We start from the raw sequence: 20,768 nt of genomic DNA, 5'->3' as shown, positions 1-20,768 counted from the left end.
GCTCCTCTAAAGGCCCGTGCGCAACGACTGGGCCAGTATTGCGCACGAAGGTAAGGTCAGGGCAGGTGTCACGAGATACGCTATTGCCCATCCGAGTGGGGTGCTCTGGGTCGGTAAGCAGTGTGTATCTCATGTTACAGATGGCATTCCATAAGCGGGTCCCTTTAGCCTGCGATTTAACGTAACCCCATGCAGTATGCGGAGCGTTAAAGTCGCCGGCCACCACACAAACCCGTCCAAACCTACCAAAGTCTGTTAGTAGGTGCTGAAAACAGTGCGTTCGCGAACGGGGGGAACTGTATGCATTGAGTATAAACAGACTCTCGCTGCGTTTACCTTGCGTAATTATTTCCAATATTTGGTGAGGAATGTCAATGTTAGTGGTATGCATGCGACATGTAACATGTTTCGAAACTAAGGCTCCCACAAGAGGAGAGACACCCGAGAGCGTGCTGTAGCCGGATAAAGAAGGGGTGCAATTGACTTCCTGTAAGAGGATGACATCGGGAGGGTTCGTGGATGTGGCGATATACTGCTGTAGGGAACCTCGTTTTCGGCGGAATCTCCTACAATTCCACTGCCACACCACTAGTTGCTCCGCGTTACGCGGCGCCATCATCATCGCGAGAGGAAGCAGGCGGTCGTGCATAGGGATGCGGGCGCCGGTTGCCCACATTTGAAGGTTGCTGCCGAGAGCCTTGGTCGGAAAGCGTGCTTTCGTTGTTACCGCTAAGCTCAGGAACTTGCATGCGTGCGAAAGTGCACTCTCTACATGATTTCACTTGCTCCGTAATCCCTATTTGAATGGTCTCCATTTGGCGTTCTATCCTGTCCAGAGCCGCCTGCATACTATTGCTCATGTCTGCCACCAGCACGTCCATTTGTTTTTGCAGGCGCTCACAGCGCGCCTCCATGTCACGACGTAGGCGGGCTATTTCTATTAGAGGATCGGGATTTGGTAACGAATTGGTAATAGGGGAAAGGGTAGGGAGAGATTTACGGGGCGGAGCGAGCTGTGGGGGACCCTCCGCCCGACCTACCTCCCGCCATTGCTGTTTTCTTCTCCGGGGTCCGCTGCACCCCTGAAGGGACCAAGGTCACCTTGGCTGGGGCGTTGGTCTGCAGGGCCTTCTTGTAGGGTTGTTGGGAAGATGGGGAAGGAGGGCGCTTCTCTGGGAGGCGCACCGATGCCTCGCGGGATCGGGACCGAGACTTGAACTTGCGACGGGATGTCGAACGGGTCTCCGACCGGACTTTTCTGGTCTCCTTCGTTGGGGCGCGCGACGTTCGGGTGTCCGCCGTATCTGTGGTAGTGGTCGGGTCGCTGGAGGGTTGGAGTTCACGCTGCTCTTTTTCGAGAGCTTTCCGAACCCAAGCTTTGTTCAGTGTCTGCCTAGCACGCCGCGGGCAGTTTGGATCCGCTGTAGGGTGGGTCCCGTCACAGGATCTGCAGTGTGGGGTGCACGGATGTGACGGGGTGGGGTTGTCAGTCCCGCACGTCGCGCAAATGACCACGTGTGGCGTAGGACAGTAATCAGCCCAATGGCCGAGCTTGTGACATATCTTGCAAACCAGTTGGCGGGGTCGATGGGGGCAGCAGCGGAGTTCTGCGCCATAGAAACGCACGTAGCGAGGCACTTTAAGTCCTTCAAATGTTACCAACGCAACGTTGGTTTGACCCATCATTCGTGCTTGAAGTATTGAGTTCCAGGAGCCACAAGCTCATCCACTAGCTTGGAAGACGGTGTACCGGGCAAAAGGCCAGGAACAATTCCCTTGTATGAGTTGTCTGGGGCCGCAAAATATGTCGTGATGGGATAGACCCGCTGACCAAGGTTCAGCTCCCTCACCTTGTACAATGCGTCGGCTACGTGTGACTTGGGTGTGCTGATGATTGCCAAGTTCTGCTGAGGTCGCAGTCGGAATATGATGTCCTGACGATCATCGGTGGTCAAGCCGGCTGCACTCCATAGAGCACTGGCGAGTTCTGGGCGCGTCCACTTATCGAGACAAAGTCCTCCGTGAGGCCGCAGAATTATCTTTTCATCGTGCAAAGGAAGTTGAGGCAGGTTCTGATTCCGACTGCGCTTGCGTACGGTAGGCTGGGAGGCGTCCGGAATGCCGAAGATGTTCTCGGAGAGTTGCGTCTTAGCGCGCGTTTGACGGATGCGTCGCTTATATATGACTGTCTTCAAACAGCCACCTGTGTCGTCGTCAGCTTTGTCGTCGTAAATGTTCGGAGCAGCATCTTCCTCCATCCTTTCCCCGGTCGGAGTGTCCAGCTCTCGCTGTTGGGAGGGAAAATTGGCGACGATGGGATCGGCGGCCACTCCCGCTGTATCCACCTCGGGCGTCTTCGTTGTTGTTGAGGAACGCGCGCCGGCGTTCTCTATCGCCGAGTGCGTCTCCTGCTCGTTGGAAAATGACGTTGCGGTAGACAAATTCTCTGTCGAAACGGACCGGTGAATTGGCCGAAGGCCCTTTGCACGCCGGTTTAGAACATGGGCCTCAGAAGAGCTGGTCGCTTGGCGCTCTTGGTTCATGGTGTAGAAAACACGCCAAGGCAGCTATGGCCCCGGCAGGGGCAGCCGCGTTGGAACTGCTTCAGAGCGCGCGGGGAGCGGCAACAGAGTCCCGGGAAGAAAAGGCGGTCGGTGGGAAACGGCGAGAAAGCCGCTTCCCATACGACTCCCGGCGAACGCGGCCCGGGCAAGGGCGGTCAGGGGGCAGTCGGTGAAGGTCGCGTAGTCTCGGTGGTTGCGGAGCGCGCCGACGACACGTCCGTTCACTTCGGCCGACCGATTGGAACTCAGGCACAGAAAGCTTTGCTTTAAATGTAGCACACACGTACGAGGAAAAGAAAGTAAATCTCATTATTCTTTTTTTTTAATTTGCAATATTTTTTTTACACTCTCTTATCCAGCGACTTCGCATGGGTATGGCGTACGTGGATTCGTATTACTGCAAGGGCGGAGGTTTGCGACCCGCCGCCAATAGGCAATGCACTTCGTCGACAGTAGTTCATGTGGTTATGACACAGCTTTCTTTCACGTCTTCTCCTCACCTACATTTGAGCAGCACGATGTGTGATCTGATGCCGCTAGATAGGGTTAGAATGAATTATGGGGTTTTACGTGCCAAAACACCTTTCTGATTATGAGGCACGCCGTAATGGAGGACTCCGGAAATTTGGACCACCTGGGGTTCTTTAACGTGCACCTAAATCTCGGGCGTTTACACGGGTCTTTTCGCATTTCGCCCCCATTGAAATGTGGCCGCCGTGGCCGGGATTCGATCTCGCGACATCGTGCTCAGCAGCCCAACGCCATAGCCACTGAGCAACCACGGGGGGTAGCTAGGGTTTGGGAATTCGCCTCCAGTTGTTATAAGTGTTAGGTTAAACGCGCAATATATATATATATATATATATATATATATATATATATATATATATATATATATATATATATTATGTTTAAAAAGAGCGCTAAAGACGTACACCGGACAACAGAATAGAGGATGGGACACATACCATCCTCTATTCTGTTGTCCGGTGTACGTCTTTAGCGCTGTTCTTTAAACATTATGGAAAACGACCAACTCGCCCAATCTGCCGTTCTTCTACATATACATATATTTCGGGCTTTTCAGTTTCTTGGTCTTTTTGCTAATATATAAGTAGGTGTCACGATCCACCCCGGGTCGTGAACAAGGGAGGGCTTCTGGCACCCTCCGATAGACGGACGCTCCGCAGCGTGGTGGTGCTGAATGATTACTGACCCGCGAGCCGCCGTGCTCGTCGGTGTTTATTGTGGCTCGGCGACCAATGTTGCCTGCCGAGCTTTAGCAGGCCACCGAGCTTGGCAGGCTAACCAAGATTATGCCCGAGGGGGCGTCACATACTTGCTACAGTAGGTAACGAATAATTGTTTTTTTTTTTACAAGTATGGTTACTCTTGTACGACTCCTTGTCAGTAAAAGATAATGGTCACTATTAGGAGGAACCCAGACGTGCGTTGTTCTGAATGAAAGTGTCGCTACGCATTGGAAAAAACGCAGTTTGAGTCAGTACGCGATGAAAACAGGGCAGTTTTCATCCGCAGGATCTGTGTGCTAGGGTAGCGACTAGAGCGTCTCGAGCATAAGTATAAGCTAACTAAGCGGGTTGGGAAGCTAGAACAAGAACCTAAGAGCGAGCAGAAGCAAAAGGTGGTAGAAGATATGCTAGCCAACGAAGGAATGAAGCTGAGGACCACTATTCCGCAAAGCGATAGCGAACGCTTCGGTGCGAACACCGCGAACGCGGCTGGCTTCGAGAACAGGTAAAGCAGCCGAAACCACCACGCCGGAGAGCAGTGGCTGACATGTCAATGATGGCCACGAAGGGGCCAGCACTGACGTGCCGGCTGCGGAAGAAGAAACAAAGCGAAAGATGATAAGACAAGGGGAGATGGGGGGAAGGGGGGAGGGGTTTCATCCCGGCCTCAGGTGCAGCTTTCGGCGGCGAGGAGGAGGAAAAGCGTCGAGTTGTCATTGTTGGGGATTGAAACATGCGGGAAGTAGAACCGGTGATAATAGAGGGTAGGTGCAGGTGAGTGAGCCCAGCTTAGCACGCTTCCGCGAAAACCGATCAGGGAAGTCATAGCGAAAGCCAAGCAACAAAACAGATTGGTGGGCTAGTTGGTATTGCATGTTAATAGCTTTTAGCGCAAAAAAAAAAACGCACAACACGAGAGAAGGCACACAGGACCCAACGCTGTATCCCGCGCGCCTTCTCTCGTGTCGTGCTTTTCTTGGCGCTAAAAGCTATTAACCAAGCAACACATGTGGCACACAATGGAGGAAAGGCACTTAGTGTGGATAATGGGCGGAGTGATAGACGTACTGCAAGGACGGGGGACAGGGATCGCGAAGCAAATAGCCAAAGGGGTTACCAACCTGCGGAATGGTTCAAAGGAGAGAGAGAGAGAGAAACGACGAGGGAAAGGCAGGGAGCTTAACCAAGGACGTGCCCGATTGGCTACCCTACACTTGGGGAGGGGAAAAGTGAAGAATAGATAAGGAGAGAAAAGAAAAATAATAATCGGTATGGCTCAAAGGAAGTGAAAATCGCAGTGTGCAGGGTGCCAGATGTCGAAAGGCAGGATTATACAACTGAAAGCGCAGAGATTGCAGTAAACAGGGAAATTTGGACGCTAGCTAAGGCAATAAATTTTAAGGTCATTGACATCAACAGAGAAGTTCACCGAGCAGGCCACGAAAGCGCTTTCGTGTGTGACAAGTACATTTTAACGACAGTGTAGCAACACCGGTGGGACGTTGATTCGCGGCACGGGCAGTAGCTTTTTTAGGCGGGTTCGAAGCACTCAGCAAGGAAGATGAAGTATTAAATATAGCGACACACTTCACTTCCCTTTATTACCTTAAAGACCTCTTGATAGGGGTATTTCACAAGTGGTAGGAATGCATGAATACATAATTTACATAATACATAATTGAATACGCAAACAAGAACAGAAAGAAAGGGAAAAAACTGCATGGGCCAAAGTGTTAAATACGTCGGTACAAATACATAAAATAATACAAACTAAAATTTAATCAGCTGACAAATGCGTTAACACAGGTCTGTTTCATCGTGAAAAGTGCAATTAACGCAGTAAGTTGGGCTAGTTGGTGATCAATGCAGTTGCTATGACATGGTTACTAGTGCGAACAAGATTAACGGGAAAAAGTTGGACAAGACAAAGCGCTAGTCTTTAACTGACACGCTTTATTTAAAAAAAAAAAAGAAGATGCCAAGAAGCCACCGTATGCTCAAATAAATGCGAAGACAGACGCATAAACAAATGTGCCACGTGGCAGACAACCAAATGCGCAGCGAAGCCGATAGGAGCCCACAACAAGCCACTACAAAGCATTCACCAGGTTCTTCTCAAAGTGCAACACTTCTTTATCAGTGAGTGCCAGTGATGGAGCGCTTACACATACTTCAGCAGCTTTTGAAATGCAATGTGCCTCAAATATTTCTCTATCTAACTGCCTTAAGAACCGTCTGAGCATTTGCGTGTTATGAAAAACACGGGGAGCATTTACATGTACATCTACGGCAGTGGTCAGCCAAGTGACTACTGCCATCAGCCCATCAGAGTGCCATCAGACTAACCATCATTCCGCCATGCCATAAGGATAACCAAGCTTATGCGCTCGGAATGCTGGCACCGGCCAGGTCCGCCATTTGCAGCTTTGCCTTTGAGTCCTCACCGCGTCGCAAGCTCGATGCAGCAACTGGGAATTGGTTCTCAGAGCTCGAACTCGTGAAGTGGCAAGATGGACCGAGTTTCTGAGTTCCTGTGGTCCCGGTGTCTTCCGTTATTGTGCGCGTGTAAACGAGCCTGTTGTGGAAATCCGGCACCTACGTCTGCCAAGGTGACGTACCTTGGTGGTTGCAATGTGCCTAGCAAGGTTCACGATGTGCTACAACATGGCCCAAAATTTTGTAATGAGCCAAACGTAACGCCTGTCTGTTTCTTAGGCCTTGTTAGAAAAACAGCCAGTCGTTCTAATTCTGAGGAGCAGGGTAGGTGTGTTTCAGAAGGTATTGATTGCCTTCCCTCCGGGGGTCACACTAACAATACTACAATACTAGTAAGGAAATTAAGCAGTCCGTCAAATTTTTAAAGGATAATAACCTGCCTTTGTTAGAGCCTGATAAAGAGGGGGGCTTCGTTGTATTGCCGCAGACTTGTTTTCATGAAAAGGCACGTGCTGCTGTCAGTAAGAACTTTGTTCACTCGGTTAATGTCGCGTCGAGGGTCAAGAAGAGGGCCTTGGTGTTATGCCAGTATTTTCATCTTGATGGCCTCAGGAAGCTTATGCTAGCTACGAAGAGAGACACTCTGACAATGTTCTTTTCTGCTAAGACGCATAAAGAAGACGTCCCTCTCAAAGCAATTGTAACTGAAAGAGAGCCTTGGCAAGGGTAAATGTCGAAATTTCCTCAGAAACACCTCGAAAGGTCGCATGTCAATGACCCGTTCGTGTTTCACAACTCTAATGAACTCGTTAACTACCCTTCGGTGCATGAAAATATCGGGGAACCATTGTTCGCCTTCTCTATTGACGTGGAAGAGCTTTTTTACTGCTTCCTCCAGGCTGAGCTTTTAATTCCCGTCGAAGAAATTAATTCTTAGATATTCAGCTCCATTTCATGGAACGGCACACGTGTTGGGAGTATAAACCTAGGGCTAATAAGCCCCTGTTGCCGTATCGGTCGGCCCAATCGAAGCTCGTCAAGAGGAGCATTGTCAACTTGTGCTTCAAAAGCTGCTGTAGAATGTGTAAGCGCTCCATCCCTGGCACTCACTGATAAAGGAGTCTGGTACCATTGACTTTCAAAATGCCACTGGCCTCTCTATTGACAATTTCGTTGAAATGCTAAGATATTATCTATTTTATACCCTTGTTTTTGACCAGGACACATTTGACCAGGACACAAGGCGAAGCTGCAAATGGCGGACCTGGTGCCAGCATTCGGAGCGCATAAGCTTGGTTATCCTTATGGCACAGCGGATTGATGGTTAGTCTTATCGCACTCTGATGGGCTGATGGCAGTATTCACTTGGCTTACCACTGCTGTAGATGTACAATCGTGGCCAAATGAAACGCGAACAGTGGAGCGCGTTGCCGACAGTACAATCAGCGCAACCTGCTGGCCATACTGAAGTCACGGTGAGTGCAAGAGTACGTGTCCCACTGCGATATGTTCGACCGCAGCTTCCTGTGTGCTAGTTTTGTCATGGCACTTGAGCTGGGGCTTCAGCTGCACATGCCACGATTTGAAGATCCTGGTCCTCTGTCGTAGCTCGACGTCTGTGTCCACGGGGTAGATGTCCAAGCCGTCCCTCCTCGCGCTACGCCTGGAGAATCCGATTAACAGTCGACAACTGGCGGCCTGTAATGCTGGCAATGTCAGGCTGCGGCACATTGTACCGGTGAAGAGCAATCATCTGAAGTCTGTCTTCCGTCGACACACCAGGCATGACTGAGTTCTAATGGCCCTAGGAACATCGGGTCCGGCAGTTATATACAATAGAGCCGACACGGCAACACCGCCCCGTTAAGGTGTGGCTCTTGTGCAAGCGAACGTCTATAACGATACAATTGAGTGGCACGAGCAGTGCTGCTTTCCATCAGTTAAAGCGCCGTTTATAGCGAGGAAACGATGGTGGCAAAAATACATAAATAAAAAGCCACGCTTGATAGTGGGCAAAGCAAATGCTCGTCTCGCACGTGCGGGCTGCCTTTAGGCAACACCGCGTGGCACGAACAGCTGCTTTGACGGCAATGTCAGCGGCGCGCCGGTGCGGCACTATGATAAAGCTAGCGCACAGGAAACTGCGGTCGAACATATCTCAGTGGGACACGTACTCCCGAACTCACCGTCTGAATTGAGCATGGCCAGCAGGTTGCGCTGATTGTACTATCGGCCACGCGCTCCGCTGTTCGCGTTTCATATGTCCACGACAGTACACGTAAATGATCCCCATGTTTCCATAACACGCAAGTGCTCAGACGGTTCGCAAGGCAATTAGATAGGGAAATATTTGAGGCCTATTTCATTTCAAAAGATGCTGAAGAATGTGTAAGCGCTTCATCACTGGCACTCACTGATAAAGAAGTATTGTACGTTGAGAAGAACCGTATGAATGTTTCGTAATGGCCTGTTGTGGGCACCTATCGACTTTGTTGCACATATGGTTGTCTCCCACGTGGCACATTTGTTTATGCGTCTGTCTGCGCATTTATTTGAGCATACGGTGGCTTCTTTCTGCATTGCCATTTGTTGGGCGTGTTGAACTAACTTGGAAAGCATATTTAGCGCCAGCGAACAATGCACCTCTTACAAAGATCAAGCTAGAAACAAAGCGTCTTTGCAAGAAGGCAGACCTTAGTCAATTGGTTCGTGAAATTGACAACGCGAAGGCTGGTTGCCTTCTAATCATGTTTAGTGCGAAAACACACAAACCCGATTGCCCATTAAGGGTAGTATCAGAAACCGTTTCATGGGAAAAAAGTTTAATCTTTTCTTGCAAGAAGAACTCAACCCGCCGTGGTTGCTCAGTGGCTATGGTGTTAGGCTGCTGAGCACGAGGTCGCGGGATCGTATCCCGGCCACGGCGGCCGCATTTCGATGGGGGCGAAATGCGAAAACACCCGCGTACTTAGATTTAGGTGCACGTTAAAGAACCCCAGGTGGTCGAAATTTCCGGAGTCCTCCACTACGGCGTGCCTCATAATCAGAAAGTGGTTTTGGCACGTAAAACCCCATAATTTTTAAGAAGAACTCAGAATTCTTAATATTGAAGAGCCATTTTTGGTTAAAAGTTCTGCGGAAATCGTGGATTTCCTGAACGAAAATTCTAACAAAAGTTTACTATAGCCTGCTCCTTTGACATAAAGGACTTGAACTACTACTTGCCTCTGAAGAAACTAATAGCTGGCGTAGAAGAGTGCATAGACGAGTATGGCGTGGTTGCATTTCAAAATTCAGCCGGTTTATCCGTTCAGGGCTATTTAGGTATGCTTAGTTGCTACCTTTACTCGACGTATGCAGCATGGAATGACGAAATATTAATTCAAAAGCAGGGTGTCTGCATCGGTTCATGTTTGGCGCCTATACTAAGCGACATTTTTCTAGCCCACCATAACAAAAACCTGTCGCGTACCTTGTCAGAGCAAAGATTGGTTAAAGTTGTCAGGCACGTTGATGACTATCTAGTCCTTTTCGAACCAGGCGCATGTTCTACTGTAGGCAAGCTTTACGAAGTTTTTTTTCTGCAGGCCTTAGCCCACTTACTCTCACGCTTGGAGTGCCGGCTGACAACATGCTGCGTTTCTTAGATATTCAGCTCCATTTCATGGAACGGCACACGTGTTGGGAGTATAAGCCTAGGGCTATTAAGCCCCTGTTGCCGTATCGGTCCGCCCACTCGAAGCTGGTCAAGAGGAGCCTTGCCAACTTGTGCTTTGGAAATACATTAAAGAAATCTTGCCACCTTAAGATCTGTACGAGTCTTATGGATCAGTCGGGGAGGTTATCAGCAGCAGGGTTTCCGGAGTCAGTGCAGGCTTCGGTCGTAGAGGGGATGCTAAGAAAATGCGGGTCAGACAGCACAACTCGGGACGCGGCAAACCAACGGACGGAACGCAGAGGGAAGGTAGCGGTTATCTGCATAGAACGGCCCATAGTCTTAAGAAAATGGCTAGCCGGGTGGACGCAAAAGTGGTCTTTTGAGCACCAGAAAAACTCACGAAAATATGTCGGTTAACGGACCCGTACCGTAAGCCAGCTGTTAGACGCTCTTCGAATCATCGTAAAGCGCCAGTGGGTTGCGTAGAAGCTGTTGTTTGTGAGCTTCCGCTCTCCTGTGAGAGAAAATACATCGGACCGACCGGAAGACCGAGAACATAGCCTAAACGTGAGAAATAAGCAATACGGTAATCTGTCAACTCACTGTCAGGAATGCGGCGTCGCACCGGTATATGGGTCCTGCTGGGTTCTTGCAAAGCACAAAGATAAAGATGTCCGAGAGATTATTGAGGCTCAGGCTATTTGTTGGAATAGTGATACGTGTGTTAGGGCACCTTCGGTCGACTTGTTAGATAAGGAGACGGCTTTTTTGGATGGTTAATATTTGGATGAGGTGGCGCCACTGTGCATGGGTTTAATAGGCGGGTGTTTCCTGAAAATCAAGTTGTTGAAAAGCGGTGCCGTCCCCCTTTTGTCCTTGTTCGCTGGCGCTAAATATGCTTTCCAAGGTGGCTTCTTGGCATGTTTTTCTTAATAAAGCTTGACAGTTGAAGTCTAGTGCCCTGTCCTGTACCACTTTCTTTCGGTTAGTCTTGTTCGCGCTAGTATCTATGTCACAGCAAATGAAAAGTGCGCAGTGGCACTCTACATAAACGTACAAAGGCAAATGATAGCGGCGATTTGGTGGGGTAGGTCTGTAGCGGCATGGTAAAAGAATGAGGTGGACTAGGTAGCAGTGCACATGTGAGGGCGGCCCACTTGAAAAGTGTACCATGTACGATGAGATGTTCGGGCTGCAGGAAGAATATACGGTGGTTGATTAAGCGAGGTGTGATAAAACTTGTAGAAAAGTGAAAGGGTAAAAAAAAATAGAACTTGTGGAAAAGTTAAGGTGGAAGCGTAATTATGTTCCTTGCACTAGCAAGGAGCAGAATTAGACCACAAAGAGTTAAGAACGAATGATAACGAACGAATCATACGCGGCCCGTGGCCTCATGGTAAGCGGTGAAAACTTTCCCCTTTTTATTTTAACACGCAAGTGTTAAGTGCTGTTCAATTTAAGAGAAATTATATCGTGTACCTAGGCGCATTCAAGACCGCGTGCGTGAGTGAGATTCGGGAAACAAGATGTTAGGAGCAGGATGAATGGACACTATATTGTGCAGCACAATATCTTTACGAAAACAGCTTTACAAATACACTACCGACATACCTAGCACATACTTTCTAGTGACAACACTAGAAAATATAACGAAGACAAATTCCGGACATCTACACCTGCCGCGATTCCCTCTTTATAAGCCCACAATACATAGAAGCTAGCTTATACAAATCTTGAAAACGTATTCGGGGAGATCAGCGGATCTCTTAGGCACATAGGGCCCTCTGGGCCGCACTTCTCGGCGACAACATAGCCTAGCCGCCTGTGGGATTATCTTACTGAGCTATGTCTTACGCTCGGTTGCGGTAGTTGGAAGCTGAAATCCATCCCCCACCCCTCTTTGTTTTTTTTTTTGTTTTTTTTTTTAAATTTATGATGGTGTATCTGCGTATGACATCCTCCAGTGCACTACATCTGCAGGCTTGGAGTGGCGCCTGTCACCGGCGAAAGATGCCGAAAGCGGGTGGGGCTATACTAATCCAGGTACAACCAAATTAGAAAGGCCCACTAAGCTTGAACAAAGACACTCCCTCACCAGAACAGGAATTGGCCTCCCTGGTGCAGTATTCGGTCACAACCTTCCCAGTGATATCTACAATTAACTCACGGCCCTCAGTCCCCAGAGCAATAATTAGAACGAAGAAAATTCCTGTGTGATGGCGTGAAAGCAAGATGAACCAAATGAAACCAGATGAAAGCAAAAGCAAAGCTCGTACAGGTCAGTTAACGTAACGTCGGTGATATATAGAATGGCAATGCAAGCCATTTACAACCTTCGAAGTGGGTGGCGATAAATGACGTACTGGGGGAACTACACAATGGGTTAAGACCAGGCAGATGTTTAGGGTACATTATGTTCGTACTAACTCAGCGCATAGAGATTTCAGTAGCTCAGAATATACCTTTATGAATTTCTTTAGCATTTCTAAATATTAAGGGAGCCTATGACTACTAGACAGGTAGTTGGTATGGGATATTCTCAAATATGAAGGCATAAATGACGATTTCGTGGAGCTGCTGAGGGAGGTATATAGAGACAACCGAGTAAAGATTGTGTGGGAAGGCCAAAAATTTAATGAAGTGGTGGATAATTCACCAAGTACTAAAGCAAGGATGCCCTCTATCTCCACTGTTGTTCACGCTTTATCTTGTATGCGTAAAGAGACGACTGGAGAAAAGTAGATTAGGGTTTGATTTATTCTACATGCGTAATGGACAAATGGTGCAACAGGAGGTCCCCGGACTGAAGTATGCGGACGACATAGTGCTAGCGGACAATGCAAGAGATTTACAGACACTTGCGAAAATATGTGGCAACACAGCTGTAATTCTAGGCCTTAAGTCACGTGCAGAGAAATAGGAAATTATGATATTTAATGAAGAAACGAGTAATTACGTGGTGTCAAATCAACAACAAGTCATACCAATAGTCGAGCAATATAAATGCCTAGGCGTATGCATAAACGAAGGAACGACTTGCTCAAGCACCCACCAAGAGAATCCGAAAATAAAGGGGAAGCGGAAAGTAGCAATAATTAAACATATAGCACCTTGGGGCCACAACAGATATGAGATGGTGCGAGGAATCCGTAAAGGAGTGATGGTGCCACCGCTAACGTTCGCAGATGCCATTCTGTGCTTAAAATCAAATATCTTGTGGGGATTAGAAGTTAACCAAAGACCGGTAAGCCCGTAGGCTTTGGGAGCCCACAGTAAAGCAATAAGTAAGGCAGCGCAGGGTGACATGGGCTGGGCCTGTTTTGAAGTCAGAGAAGCGCAGAGCAAAGTTAGTTTTTAAGAAAGACCTCAGGAACATGGATCAAAATAAATGGGCGGTAAAATGCACAAGTATCGGTAACCGAAATCGCGGGCACAGAATGGAGGAAGAGGTCAAGAAATATGGCAGCCAAGTACAAGGTAATTGAAAGTGCAAGTAGACAACCATGAGTCATCAGAAAGAAAGTGAGAGAAATTGAGAGCGAATTGGATGCAAGGAATGGAATCAAAAAGGACCATGGAGATTTTCAAAAACGGAAAGAAAGAAATTAGAAGGGAAAATGTGTACGATAACACAAAGAGAAGTGTCTTGCTATTTGAGGCTCGAGCTGGTTGTCTAAGGACAAAAACATACCGGAGCAAATATTCGCAACAAGATGAGGTACGTGCATGCTGCAGCAAAAATCCGGAGACCACTCAGCACACCCTAATAGAATGCGAAGGGATTCACCCAGTGAGACCTGTAGGTAACGTAGACCTTCCAGAAACGCTTGGGTTTAAGGTGGGCGGAAGCATCAACCGGTCAGCAGTCGAAGTAAGCGAGATATACTTATAGATGATTGGTGGAAAAAGGGCGGGGAAGCGATTGGTACGGCCGGATCCGTTAGATGCATATGTAGCGGTAAAGTGTAGACAGGGAAGTTTTGAGGAAGAAATCAAAGATTAAGGAGACGTATACAAAAACTCTAGAATAAACACACATATATAGCATACCTGATTATATTAAGCAGGCTAGGTGACTACTTGCCACCACCCCATTTCGAAGGGGATACCAATAAATCAGCAGCAGCAGCGTCGGCACGCGCCAATTCCACGCCGTGTATCACGGTTGTAATCCTAAGGAATGCCATCTGATGCAATCGTAACTTCTTTTACTGCGACAGCAGTTAAGTGCTCGAAATTTGGTCTGCCTGTTATCATCGTGAACGACACACAACGATGATTTTTGCTGTTGTCAAGAAACCTCGTCACCACCAGCTTCGCCATTGCGACAGCCGTGAAAGAAAACTTCTCCACAAGCGCCTTCACTGCTATTTGAACGTATTCCAGTGAAGCAATGTGTATTTGGGGTTCGAGCGCGCTAACCGATGAGCTGCCACGCCCCCTTTTTTTATTGCACGGAAATATGAGTAATTTCATACGGTCATTATTTACATTACGTTTAGACACGCACAAAAACAAACGAACATATGCTACGTAGTCCAATGTCGCGCAACAACAGTGATGGGCAATAAGTGCAAGGCTTTGCGCTCCACACAGACTCTCAGAGCAGTGGCGTCCGTGCATGTATTACGGAGGCCATAACGAGCATTGCTGCGGTAAACGAGGATCGCATTATGTATATCACATATAAATTGTTATTGACACTGTAGTTGGGTGTTTTTATTCAAATATTTGTTGTCACGCTCGTGAAAACAGTGTCGACGGCGCAGATAAGGTGTACACAACAATGATGATTACAGATCTCAAACCTGGCACATACCCTTAGTAGATAATGAGCCGAGTATAAGGCGGTTAGTGGAAAACGTCGAAAGCATCGACAACGTCAATACCAACAGCCACGACGCAGCGACAATGCCAGGTTGTTTAAACAGTAGCTCAAAGAATTCACAGTCACCAAGTGCCTTGTATAGCTGCTCTGCGTATACGCAGAGAAAATGAAATCAAATCTCGTGGCTGGCACTGCGTGATCTCGGCTGGCAGTGTTACCCAAGGTTTGTGAGTGGTGTGAGAGCGTTAGCCAGCGTCACCACTAAAGGGTTAGTTCTAGTACTAAAACGTAAATACCCCAGAAAGTGGATGGAAAGACGACGCCGCGTTAGCTCATTTGGTAAGAGCATCGCACGCGTGATACGATGACATCGGATCGTTCCCCACCTGCGGCCCGTTATTTTTAACAGCGGAGCGAGCCTTCGCATCCGGCGTCCGGTGTCAAGCAGGGAGGCAGGTTCCGGAGCTCACCGCCAGAGGGCGCGCCGAGGGTAGGAGCTTTTTAGACATTACAGGAGCCTACGACAACGTAGACCGCAACATTTTGTGGGATATTCTGGAAGGGGAAGGCTTAGGTAACGATTGTATACAGCTTTTGAGAGAGATTTACCTAGAAAATACCGTTTGCATTGAATGGGAAGGGATGAGGAGCGCGGAGAAAGTTCATATCAACAAGGGACTGAGGCAAGGGTGCCCTTTATCCCCGCTGCTGTTTATGATGTACATGGTGAGCATGGAGAGGGCGCTGGAAGGAAGTAATATCGGGTTTAATCTCTCATACAAACAGGCAGGTACAGTAATAGAGCAGCAACTCCCAGGTTTATTTTATGCGGACGACATTGTGTTGCTCGCTAACAAGCAAAGCGATTTGCAACGTCTGGCTAATATCTGTGGACAGGAAGGCAACAATTTAGGTTTGAAATTTAGTGTTAGAAAATCAGGTGTTATGGTATTCAATGAAAACAGTGAACAGACAGTGGAGATACAGGGCCAAGAAATACCTCGGGTAACAGAATATAAATACCTTGGTATATGGATAAACGAAGGCAATGGATAAATGGAAACACAGGAAAAAACCATAACAGTCAAGGGGAAGAGAAATGCAGCCATAATGAAGCACAGAGCGCTATGGGGATACAATAGGTACGAGGTCCTCCGAGGTATGTGGAAAGGGGTAATGGTTCCAGGACTTACTTTTGGAAATGCGGTTGTTTGCTTTAAATCAGGGGTACAATCAGGACTCGACGGGAACCAAAGGTCAGTGGGTCGCCTCGCATTGGGCGCTCACGGGAAGACTACAAATGAAGCTGTGCAGGGGGATATGGGCTGGACTAGTTTTGAAGTGAGGGAAGCTCGCAGTAAAATTGAGTATGAAGAACGGCTGAGGAATATGGGAGAAAGTAAATGGGCCGGGAGAGTGTTCAGGTATCTGTACAGGCAAAACATTGATTCACAGTGGAGGAAAAGAACTAGGAAGCTTACCAGCAAGTATGCGGCCTGTGGGGTGGGCAACACAGCAACAAAGAAGGTCAAGCGGAAAGTCAGAGAGGCTGAATTAATCTCATGGGTGGCGGCAATGGAAAAGAAACCTGCCATGAGTAACTACTTAAGAGGAAAAAACGAAATCAGGAAAGAAACCATTTACGATAACTCAAAGGGAAGCTCATTACTTTTCGAAGCGAGATCGAGATGCCTTAGAACACGCACCTATAAAGCGAGATATAAGAAGGAAGAAGAAGCATGTGCTTGCTGCAGTAAAAGCTAGGGAACTACGGAGCATGTTTTATTAGAATGTGAAGACGTCTGCCCAGCGGTCCATTTAGGCACCACTGGCCTCCTTGAAGCCCTTGGGTTCAGCTGGAGCAGTGGTAAAGCAAACATGTCCGCATTATAGATTAGTAAGAGGCGATTGGAAGATTGGTGTAAGAAAAGTAGGGAAACGACAAAAAGCGGCGACGTACAAAAGCAAAGTTCGCAATATGGGGTCAGAAAATTTGGTTGTGGGAGTTCATAGTGTTTTTTTTTTCTTTTTTCATTGTTTAACCTAGGTAGGATATTAGGCAGTATAGTAGCAAGAGCTTGGTGGCGCAACCCACCACCCCGTTCCAAAGGGGACGCTCATAATATCCATCCATCCATCCATCGGTGGGCAACACAGAAACAAAGAACGCCAAGCGGAAAGTAAGAGAGGCTGAAATAATGTCATGGGTTGCAGCAATGGAAAAGAAACCTGTCACGAGTAACTACTTAAGAGGAAAAAGCGAAATCAGGAAAGAAACAATTTATGATAACTCAAAGGGAAGCCCATTACTTTTCGAAGCGAGATCGGGATGCCTTAGAACACGCACCTATAAAGCGAGATATAAGAAGGAAGAAGCATGTGCTTACTGCAGTAAAAGCTAGGGAAACTATGGAGCATGTTTTATTAGAATGTGAAGACGTCTGCCCAGCGGTCCATTTAGGCACCACTGGCCTCCTTGAAGCCCTTGGTTTCAGCGGGAGCAGTGGTAAAGCAAACATGTCCGCAATACAGATTAGTAAGAGGCGATTGGAAGATTGGTGTAAGAAAAGTAGGGAAACGACAAAAAGCGGCGACGTACAAAAGCAAAGTTCGCAATATGGGGTCAGAAAATTTGGTTGTGGGAGTTCATAGTGTTTTTCTTTCTTCTTTTTCTTTCTTAACCTAGGTAGGACATTAGGCTTTATATTAGTGAGAGCTTGGTGTCGCAATCCACCGCCCCGTTCCAAAGGGGACGCTCATAACATTCATCCATCCATCCAGTACACAGTTGATTGAAATATCAAGAGTAGAAAGCAGACCATAATATGTGGCCTTTTCAGACATTACAGGGGCGCATGACAACGTAGACCACAACATTTTGTGGGATATTCAGGAAGGGGAAGGCTTAGTTGACGATTTTCTGCAGCTTTTGAGAGAGATTAACCTAGAAAATACCGTTTGCGTTGAATGGGAAGGGATGAGGAGCGAGAAGGTGGATATTAACAAAGGCCTGTGGTAGGGGTGCCCTTTATCCCCACTGCTGTTTATGATGTACATGGTGAGGATGGAGAGGGCGCTAAAAGGAAGTAATATCTGGTTTAATCTCTCATACAGGCGAGTACCGTAGTAGAGCAGCAGCTTCCAGGTTTATTTTATGCGGACAACATTGTGTTGCTAGCTAACATGCAAAGTGATTTGCAACGTCTGGCTAATATCTGTGGACAGGAAGGCAAGAATTTAGGTTTGAAATTTAGTGTTAGAAAATCAGGTGTTATGATGTTCAAGAAAAAGAGTGAACATACAGTTGCAATACAGCGCCAGGAAATACCTCGGGTAAGAGAATATAAATCCCTTGGTATATGGATAAACGAAGGCAATAGATATATGGAAACACAGGGAAAAACAATAACAGTAAAGGGGAAGAGAAATGCAGCCATAATGAAGCACAGAGCGCTATGGGGATACAATAGGTACGAGGTGCTCCGGGATATGTGTGAAGGTGTAATGGTTCCAGGACTTACTTTTGGAAATGCGGTTGTTTGCTTGAAATCGGGGGTACAATCAGGACTCGATGGGAACCAAAGGTCAGTGGGACGCCTCGCATTGGGCGCTCACGGGAAGACTACAAATGAAGCTGTACAGGGTGATATGTGCTGGACTAGTTTTGAAGTGAGGGAAGCTCACAGTAAAATTGATCATGAAGAACGAGTGAGCAATATGGAAGAAAGTAAATGGGCAGGGAGAGTGTTGAGGTATCTGTACAGGAAAAAGATTGATTCACAGTGGAGGAAAAGAACTAGGAAACTTACCAGCAAGTATGCGGCCTGTAGGGTGCGCAACACAGCAACAAAGAACGTCAAGCGGAAAGTAAGAGAGGCTGAAATGATCTCATGGGTGGCGGCAATGGAAAAGAAACCTACCAAGAGTAACTACTTAAGAGGAAAAAACGAAATCAGGAAACAAACAATTTATGATAACTCACAGGGAAGCTCATTACTTTTTGAAGTGAGGTCAGGTTGCTTTTGAATACGCACCTATAAAGCGAGATATAAGAAGGAAGAAGCATGTGCTTGCTGCGGTTAAGCTATGGAAACGATGGAGTATGTTTTATTAGAATGTGAAGCCCAGCGGTCGATTTAGGCACCACTGGCCTCCTTGAAGCCCTTGGGTACAGGGAGAGCAGGGGAAAAGTAAATACGTCCGCAGTAGAGATTAGTAAGAGGCGATTGGAAAATTGGGGGAGGAAAAGTAGGGAAACGACAAAAAACGGAGACGTACAAAAGCAAAGTTCGCAATAGGGGCTCATAAAAGTTGGTTGTGGGAGTTCATATTGTTTTTTTTTTTAACCTAGGTAGGACATTAGGCAGTATAATAGCAAGAGCTTGGTGGCGCAACCCACCAACCCAAAGGGGACGCTCATAACATCCATCCTTCCATCCATCCGGTGATTGACAATTATGTTTGGCAAGGGTGCAACAAAACTAAGTCGGAAAGAAAGGGAGGGGGAGTCAGAATGCTCATCCATCAGGGAACCAAATGGAAAATAGTAAATTCAAAATGTCAAGAGCATCTTTGGTTATCAGGTACAATGAGTGGAAAGAAGACTTGGCTGTGCGTAACGTATTTGTGGACCGGAAATAATTGCACAGAGAAGAATCAGAAGTTAGTGGAATGCCTAAGTGCTGATATTAAAGCTTTCGGGAATGATGCCGAGATTGTTCCATCAGGTGACATGAATGCTCACATACAGGATCTAGATTGCCATACCGACCACAACGGGAAGTCAATGCTAGATCTTTGTGCTTAACATAACGTCGTTATCGTGAGAACAAGGCCTAAGCGTGAAGGGCAGACCATGTGGGTAGTGGGAAACCGGCTATCGATCATTGATTACTGTCTCGTGAAAGAAGGAATTCACGATAAGTGGAGAGAAATGGTCATTGATGAGGAAGGGCATAGCAGCATAGGGAGTTACCATAAACGCATCATTTTGAAAATGGGATATGTAGTTGGGAAACAGAGCAAGGAGTGCAATGTCCAGTCCAAATTCGAACGCTGAACAAATAACAAAAGTCCTGGCTGTAGACGTTTTACATCGTAGCACACTACAAAATCTTCGGAATGTCACGAAAATCGACAAAGTAAAAGTGCGATCAATGATCCCTACAGGCGGTAAGGGCACTGTTAGCGTTATTTATGACGTCGACGACTTGCCAATATTAATAAAGCCAACAACAGAAGGCACTGCCATGACGCATTTCACCAGACTCGGAAACACACGCTGCGTGAAGCTTGTGTTTGAGGGAGACTGCCATCCCTCTCACGTCAAAGTTGGCCATGTCCGCCATGCAGTTCGACTTTGCGTACCGAATCCCCTGCAATGGCACAAGTGCTTCAAGATTGGTCATATAAAAAGCGTCTGCGTGAACAATGCTGTGTGCCCGCGATGCACTGAATCCCATTCAGAAGACGCCTGCCGCGCGCGACTGTCCTGAAGTGCCCTAATTGCCGTGCTTCCCACGAAGCCTCATCGAAGGATTGCCAGAGGGTCCGGAAGGAATTCGCGGTTCTAAAGCGCATGGTTCGGGATCATTCAACACACAGCGAGGCTGCCGCTTCACTTAGGCGGCGACGGTATCACCAGCGAAGAGTGCAACGAAACGCCGCGACAATTAACACGTCGTCTTCCGCCAAAGCGGCTGAAAACACCGTCGGGGCAGAGTGCGCTGCAGCTGCTGGACACCCTGGGTCCAGTGCTTGCGGCTCTAGGGTAAAGCAATGGTCCACCACATACCACCGTTTCGAGAGGAGGTCCAGAGTGCATCTGTCTTTCAATGGAACGTCAGAGGACTTAAGTAGCGTATGTCTGACTTTCGACAGTTTATATTCGTAAATCAGTTTCCCATTATTGGTCATTTCTGAGCCAAACCTGTCATCTCCCATAAGACTGTCCGGGCATGAGTGCATTATGTCCTCCACCTACAGGCAATGCAGCAAGAATATTGTTTTATACGCCTTGACTAGACGTA

Source organism: Dermacentor andersoni, chromosome 1 (assembly GCF_023375885.2).
Source record: "Dermacentor andersoni chromosome 1, qqDerAnde1_hic_scaffold, whole genome shotgun sequence".
NCBI classification, from domain to species: Eukaryota; Metazoa; Arthropoda; class Arachnida; order Ixodida; family Ixodidae; genus Dermacentor; species Dermacentor andersoni.
The sequence above is the reverse complement of the archived record's forward strand: the minus strand, read 5'-3'. Positions refer to the sequence as shown.